This window comes from Lissotriton vulgaris, unplaced genomic scaffold (assembly GCF_964263255.1).
Source record: "Lissotriton vulgaris unplaced genomic scaffold, aLisVul1.2 SCAFFOLD_1199, whole genome shotgun sequence".
NCBI lineage: Eukaryota > Metazoa > Chordata > Amphibia > Caudata > Salamandridae > Lissotriton > Lissotriton vulgaris.
The window spans coordinates 208,844-216,902 of record NW_028251169.1 but is presented as its reverse complement, the minus strand read 5'-3'; the positions used below and the strand labels follow the sequence as shown (position 1 = coordinate 216,902).

At 47.6% G+C, this 8,059-nt stretch overlaps 2 non-coding genes across 2 annotated transcripts; both read right to left on the bottom strand.

The window, feature by feature from the left end:
* Nucleotides 1-1,940: 1,940 nt before the first annotated feature.
* TRNAE-UUC (transfer RNA glutamic acid (anticodon UUC)) lies at nt 1,941-2,012 on the bottom strand. The gene has a single exon. It is a non-coding gene; the product is annotated as a tRNA-Glu (tRNA).
* Nucleotides 2,013-3,370: 1,358 nt separating this feature from the next.
* Nucleotides 3,371-3,442, bottom strand: TRNAP-AGG (transfer RNA proline (anticodon AGG)). Its single transcript has one exon. It is a non-coding gene; the product is annotated as a tRNA-Pro (tRNA).
* Nucleotides 3,443-8,059: the final 4,617 nt, after the last annotated feature.

Genomic DNA, 8,059 nt, shown 5'->3' with positions numbered 1-8,059 from the left:
AGGCGTTTCGGCGCAGGGGGGGGGGGGCATTCCTGCGCAGGAACGCCTCAGTCACTTTTAGGCCAAAGCTGCGTCAAAACCCTGCGCCTGCTTGAAGCAGGCATAAGGCTTGATGCAGCATGTGACAGATAGGGCCCCCGAGAGCATTGCTGGAGCTGCGTCACGTTGCAACGCAACTCCAGCAATGCGCCGCCTTTACGGCTCAGATGTGTCACGCATCTGTCCGTTTTTGCCCCAGGGTGCGCGTATTTACATTTGGGCGCACAATGGGTGGCGGAGCTGCGGCGCACAATAACTGGCGCATCCCCGGGGATCAACGTCTGGTTTCTAAGCACAATGGATTGTGACAAAAGACACACTGAACACACAGACGAGATGGAGTAATGCAGACGGAATCAACTCCATTGACCAAGGCCACCACCTGCAGATGACAGCTGAACCCAAGGAAGCAAGCAGAAGCACCAGCAAAAGTAACCGGAGAGCACTGCACCATGCACCAACAACAGAAGACTATCCTATTGCAAAACCCTACAGTAAATATGGAATCTACAGACGTAAATACATCACGGTATACGAAGATATTCACTATATATGACAATATGTACCAAGGGTATTTAGAGACATCCAAAAAGGAAGAGATGTATACTAAATATACATGCATTACAAACAACAATAGCACACACCACATATTAAGTGAAAGAACAACATCTATGCATTGAAATGCACCATCGAATTCTGATGTTTTCATTTATATAATAGCCACATAGGATGAAATGAACGCATCCATGGCTCCAGGCCACACAGACATATGCCTCTCCGCTGATAGGTTCAGCCATGACGCGTTATGATGCCACCAGGTCACCATGACGCTCCATGATGTCACCATGATGCTGAGTGTTCTCCAGTGCCACCTGCAAATTAACCTTGTCTTGGCCAATAATTGTATTTTACACAATTTGGGCCAAATGGCTGTCACCGTTCAGATGAATTCAGAGAACAAATATTGAATTTACTTTCCAAAATTCCAGAGAGAGAACATACACGTGTAGTTTCAAGAAAGTCTTCTAATTTTCCACGATAATATTCCATGTATGTTGTTTGTATGTACATTATCCGTTTGGTCCGAAGTGACAACCCCTGCATGTTGGCGCTAGAGACAGCGCTCAGTGCTGTGTGGACGGATTTTAATAAATCTGACTGAAGTGTTATCTGTTCAGATATATTGGCTGCTGGAGGGCGAGCCCTCTGTACAAAACACTGTCCCAGCCGCAATTGTTAATTCACCATACGATAAAAAATGTAATCTATTATTGCAAGTTTATAAAAGTGGGTAAAAGCTACAGGTCCCACCGAGATTTGAACTCGGATCGCTGTATTCAGAGTCCAGAGTGCTAACCATTACACCATGGAACCGCCTGTGAGGTGCCGTCACGTCCAATGACACACCAGTCTTCAAGAAAGGTCTTTGCCGATGTCATCCTCTCTCCATTCACTCAACATTTTTATTTTCGTATGTAAAACAAAGTTCGAAGTGCAATTACAAATGGGCTTTTACAAGGAACCCTACAAGCATCCAGAGCTCCGGAGTGAGTTCCTTTTAAGAGGGCACATACACGTCACATCCGGTTTTAAAACGTCCTCTGACCCAAATCCTTTCATTGCTGCATACTTGTAGTGCTTAGAAACCTTTTGAAGGTTCTTGTGATGAAACGGGCGCGCTTTTCCTTGAAATACTTCAGTAAAAAAATGCAACTCCTCCCCTTGTGGAGTGAGCAGAACAAATTTAGAGTGGGGTAAAGAAGGGGGTTCCACATATTTGTCCCTGAATTGTAAAGTTCCCCCTGCAGCGAGGGGTGGGGAGCGGAGACTGGGAGGGGAGGCGGGGGCATTACTCTCTATGTCAAGAGACGAAGATGCAGGAGAGGACAAAAAATGCTACCTTCCCATACCGGGAGTCGAACCCGGGCCGCCTGGGTGAAAACCAGGAATCCTAACCGCTAGACCATATGGGAGACTGAAGAACTTTAGAACAGGTCTTCAGACAACTTAAGATTTCTTCCTGTTAGAGCCTTCTTTAGCCTTCAGTGAGCTGCCAGTTTGTGACCGAGTGGAGAAGAAAATACAGGAAATAAGGGGTCAAACTTCACTATAATCTGGACCCCGATCATTCCTTTCCCTCGGTCTGGTCCCGCCCGTCATTCTTCACAACATAGAGGGTCTCAGGCTCTTGCTGAAAGTGACAGAGGACACTTCACTGTGAAAACAGACAGCACAGCACAGCATGCAGACAACATCACTGCAGCGGTGCACGGAGTCACTGCATCGCTTGAGAGTTGTCCTCGCTGCGGCTTTGCACACAGAGAGCTTCACCTTTATACTTCATTGAGAGAACCTCATACCAGCACTGCACCAACTGAGGCACTCACTGCAGAACTGCACTGACCCCCATTACCGGAAAACAAAGGGGCCTCAATGCAACACTACAAATGCCTACTGCACAACTGTATAGTGTGACCCTCGCTGCAGGGCTGCACAGAATGACAGTCATTATTACTGCACTGGAGAGACATCACTGCACAACTGTAGAGCCCGCCCCTCACTGCAGGGCTGCACAGTGTCCCCCACACAGCAGTATACCAAGACACCCTCACTGCAGCACTGCACAGACTGACAGTCATTATTACTGCACTGGAGAGGCATCACTGCAGAACTGTAGAGCCCGCCCCTCACTGCAGGGCTGCACAGTGTCCCCCACACAGCAGTATACCAAGACACCCTCACTGCAGCACTGCAGAGAATGGCCGTGACAGGAGCTTTGTCAGTTACGACCCCACCTTCATCTTTTGCTCCGCTCGACCATCCCTAAAAGGGAAGAATGAGAAAGATGATTTTCATTTTTCGCCCCGAGCGGTGTAAAAATGAATGTATTAACAGTGCTTGAGAGGCTTGCAAGGCAACCGGAAGTGAAAATAAATAGCAAAATATTCAGTGCTTTCGACCAAAACCCGACCCGGAACCGTGGGGACTGGTAGGTAGCTCAGAAGGGCTGAGCCAGGGCTGCAGCGGTAGTGCCTAAACCCTAATCCCCACGACCCAAGAGTTAACTGCAGCCCGTTCACAACCCCACTGATGCACTGACACGACTACGAGCCAGCTGTGAGCAATGATAAACAGCTGGCTTGTTGGTCTAGGGGTATGATTCTCGCTTTGGGTGCGAGAGGTCCCGGGTTCAAATCCTGGACGAGCCCACTTTTTTATCTCCTAATTGTTTTTATTTGCCACGTCTACATTCTTTTATTACACAGTTTTATGTTCAAGTTTTACATTGATTGGGGTAGAAATATTCTGTAAATGTTTTCAAAAGTAAATGGGGCTCGTCCGGGATTTGAACCCGGGACCTCTCGCACCCTAAGCGAGAATCATACCCCTAGACCAACGAGCCAGCTGCTCGTCACAGCTACCCAGCTATCCATCTATTGCACGCAGTTCCAGAAGTGTGGTGCTGTTTTTTGTTATTCAGTTTTCTCGATTCACCCGTGCTTTGGAAGTCCCACTAAAAGTCCTGCTTTAGAGAGAGAGGCCCTGCTTTAAACAGGCATTAACAATCCAATAGGTCTCGCCTTTAATTAAGTTAAAGTCATTTGCTATTATTGTATAGCAAAGCAAATGGTTTTAACTTAATGAAAGGCAAGACCTATTGCATTTTCAGTGCTTGTTAAGGTTGGCAATGTAACTAAGGGCCATATGTATCATCATCACCATTTGCGATTCCTAAATAGCGATTTTTAAGGAATCGCTATTTAGAAATCGCTAAATGGTATGTATGTACAAAATCGCTATTTTTTAGCGATTGCCAATTATTCCTTATTTGCGAATTCGCAATTTGCGAATTCGCAAATAAGGAATAATTTCCCATTCATTTCTATGGGTCAGGAGGCCCATAGAAATGACTGTGAAATAATTCTCAATTTGCGAATTCTCAATTTGCTAATCGCAATTTGAGAATTATTTCATGGGTGCAGGGGTGTCTCAAGGACACCCTGCTGCACCCCTGTAAATTACATGTGTGTGCATATGGCGCACATACATGCCCAATGGGCATGTATGTGCGTCATATGCCACCCTCACAAATGCACAATTGTGCATATTTACAAGAAATCGCAAATTACCACCAACTACAAGTTGGTGGTAATTTGCGATTTCTAAACCTGAATTCGCAATTTTGAAAAGCTGAATACATAGCATTTAAGGAATCGCAAAATTGCGATTCCTTAAATGCTTAAGCAAAATAAGGAATCGCAATTTTTTGCAATTCCTTATTTTGCTAATTTTTCATACATTTCAAAATCGCTAAAAAGGCCTTGCGATTCGCTAAGGCCAAAATTCTGCGAATTTCGGCCTTAACAAATCGCAAAAGGCTTGATACATATGGCCCTAAATCTTCACCAACTGCATTTCTATATGGATTTCGGAGTTTCTTTTATCCTCAATTGTTAATCACTATATATGTGCATGTGTGCTGCTGCATATACGTTGCAATCATATGCTTGGGATAAAACATTTCAATATTAAAATTAATAACCATCACATATAATTTTAATAGTAGATTATGGGTGCTTTCTGGCAGAGAGGTGTACTTAGAAGTATGGAAACTCTTTTTACTTTCAATATAAATAAGAAAAAATGTGATTATTACTAATGCAAAAACCTTACTATTGGCCTTGAACTGCTGCAACCACAGACCCTGTTTAAACGACAGATATGACAAAAAATATAAAAATGATAATACATTTACATGATAAAAATTGCAAAGTATTAGCCGACCATCCACGGCCCTCAAGTGGACTTCTTTTAGTGTATGTACACAAGTCATCTGAGAAAATGTCCCCACACCGGATAGAAAACTGTCAGCTACTGACGCCCTATTCCATATTGTGGGCAGAAGCAAAAATGTAAATGGCAGTGGAACAGACCAATGGATCTGCGTTGCATGCTCCTATGCTCTGCGCCTATAGCGTCTGTTTTATATTTACTATGTGAGACCCAAGCCGTTCATACGCACGGGCCCAAGGCTACGTCAGTCTCTCAGCACAATCTTTGGCTATGCAGACGAACAACCGTAGGTGTCGGCCCCTGGTGCAAATTACCCCTCGCACTTTTCGGGAAAACATTACGGACATGTCTCTGTCTTGGCAAGGGCGGCAGGGCTTGTTGGCCCAATTCGGTGTATTACAAGCCTTGAAACTTCCGGCCATACTTCTGTTAATCAATAAATAATGTTGGAATAGTATTTACATAGTGTGCGCGATCAGAAGCTTCTAGGCACTTCGGGGGGTAGGGTGACGGCTGCACTTCGAGCATGGGGGGCTGTGGGGGTGTGCTAGGCAAGAGACATGAGAGCACCGAATGTATCAGGTTGCCCTTAGGCCGCCACCGGCCGCTGTCTCCCCACAGAAATCATTTCTTATATTGCCCCCTGCCTTAAAGTTAGCAGTAGTTGCGCCTCGTTGTGCGGCGCTGCCTGCAGGCGCTTGAAGAGCGCGCACACATTTATGCTAATCCGAGGCTGCAGCCACGGTCTCTTCTATCAATATGAAATGTTTTGTACCGGCTGTTTTTGTGCATCTTGTATTGTTATGTGAAATATACAAAATAATATGTCTCCAACTGAAGAACCAGGGAAGCTGCCGCTCGAGGCGACATGCAAAGAGGTCGATGGAGAAAGGCCCCCAAAGGTACTGTAGACGGGTCCAGCTTCCACAAGTATCGGGAGTGCCAGTCCACCACTAAATTGTCTCAACCTGAGAGATATTCCGCCGTCAATGAGATCTGGCTGGCTAGGCAAAACTCCAAGAACTCTTTTGCCATGTTCGCCAAGGCTTTGGACCGGGTGCTGCCCAGATGATTGATATATCTGACCGCTAACACATTGTCTATTTTCAGGAGCACTGAGGCCTGGCTAGGTCCTTGGTCCAGCAATGGACCGCAAAGGAACCCACCAGGAGCTCTGGGCAAGTGATATGAAGCCGTTGCTCTTTAGGAGATCAAATTCCGCCGGTGGAGAAATCCCCACACAGCGCACCCCAGCCTGCCTGGCTGGCATCCGACTCTATCACCAGGTCAAGAGCGAAACCAAAGATAGCTCTTCCATTCCATGCCTCCATCTGCGCTAACCACTACTCCAATTCCTCCTTCACTTCATCTGTCAGAGGAACCACGTGAGAATACGTCAGGCCTCTCCCCAAATGGTGCGCTTTCAAGCACTGAAGGGCCCGGTAGTGCAACGGGCCCGGGAAGATTGCATGAATAGAGGCGGAAAACAGCCCCACCAGACGTGCAATCTGACACAGAGAAGTCTTTTGCCTGGCTAGGGTTTGCGGATCTCATGACGAATCTTCGCCACCTTCCAGGAAGGCAGACTTAGGGATGCTGAGGTAGAGTCAATAACGAACCCCAGAAAAACCGCTTGCTGCATCGGGATTAGGAGGGATTTCTGCTTGTTGATCACGAAACCCAAGTCCTGAAGCAAAGCCACTGCCATCTGTAGTTGACTCTGCAGCTGCAAAGGGCATTGGGCCAAAATGAGAATATCGTCTAAGTAGATGATCAAGCAGACTCAGTGCGCTCTCAGGTATTCCACCGCCTGCTTGAGAGCCTTGGTGAAGCACCAAGGGGCTGACGAGAGTCCAAACAGGAGAGACAGAAATTCATAAACCTGACCGTGCCAGAGAAACTGAACGAACCGTCTGTGTGGCAGAAATATCGGGACAACCAGGTACGCTTCCTTCAGGTCCAGCCGCACTATCCAATCAAGTGACAGGAGGATGTCTCTGAGCAGATGAATGCCCTCCATTTTGAAATGCTTGTACACCAGCCACATGTTAAACTCCCGAAGGTTGATGACCACCTATGGCTCCCGTCAGGTTTGTCTACTAAAAAGATGTTGCTGAGAAAGCCCCCACGGTGAACATCGTGAACATCTGTACGGCATACTGCCCATTTGCGTAGGAGATGGGTCACTTCCTCGTCTACCATGACTGTGTCAGATGAGCAGAAAAATATTGGACAAGGTCGGACGTCATGGCGGGTGGAGCCATAAAACTCTATCTGGAACCCCCGCACAGTCTGGAGAACCCAAGCGTCCCCTGTCAGTGCTTCCCAGGTGGGGAAGAATTGCGGCAGCCTGCCCCCAACTCGCAACTGTGCAGCGGACAAAACACTCACAGTTGGCATTTCCATTGTTGCCGCCCCTTTATCCTCCGCGGCCCCGGAAGCGTTGCCCTCTGGTTGGGTAAAAGTTGTTAAAACGCTGGTCTGTTTGGTACTGCCCACGTCCGGAGCCTTGCCCCCTGCCCTGGGGGTTTTGGTTTTGAAAGCGGCCGGATGGACGTCCCCTGCTCAACCAGCCCAGCGGAAAACCTGAGGGTAAAAAAACCTTTTTATACTCGCCAGGGCTTTGTCCAGGGAAGCAAACTTGCCCAGCTCCTTAACGAAGGGCTCACCAAATAAACCCCCCTGTGACACCGCTCCTGCCTCAGAACAGGCCAGGTCGCCTAGCTTGGGGTCAACTTTGATTAAAAGGGACCTACGCCGCTCTGCCGAGAGGGCACAGTTTGCGTTGCCCATAAAGCAGATGGCTCGCTGTGCCCATGCTGACAGGACCTCTGAGTCAATCAAGGAGCCAGAACTACAGGCCTCCTCTGCCATGTCCAGTATCTCAGTCATCGGACCAATGGCGTCCAACTCCTTGTCCTGACAAGCACGCCAGGACTGGTGTATCCCTTTTTGGGGTCCTCAATGAACTTAGCCTGGAAAGTAGCCATTTTTGCTGTAATATCGGGGGTAAGGGCTACTTTTCCCTCCAAGGTAGGGTGGGGACACTCAGCTCGCAACCTACCGGGCCTCATTTTTAAGGGCTTCCTGAGGCAGGACGCTACATACTGGGCCACCTTCTCGGCGGGAACCCACTCCGCCGATCGGGGGATATACAATATCATCTGGGTCTAACACATCGGCAATGCCCATCTTTGGAGGCTCAGTAGAGCCCGACGGTCGCCAA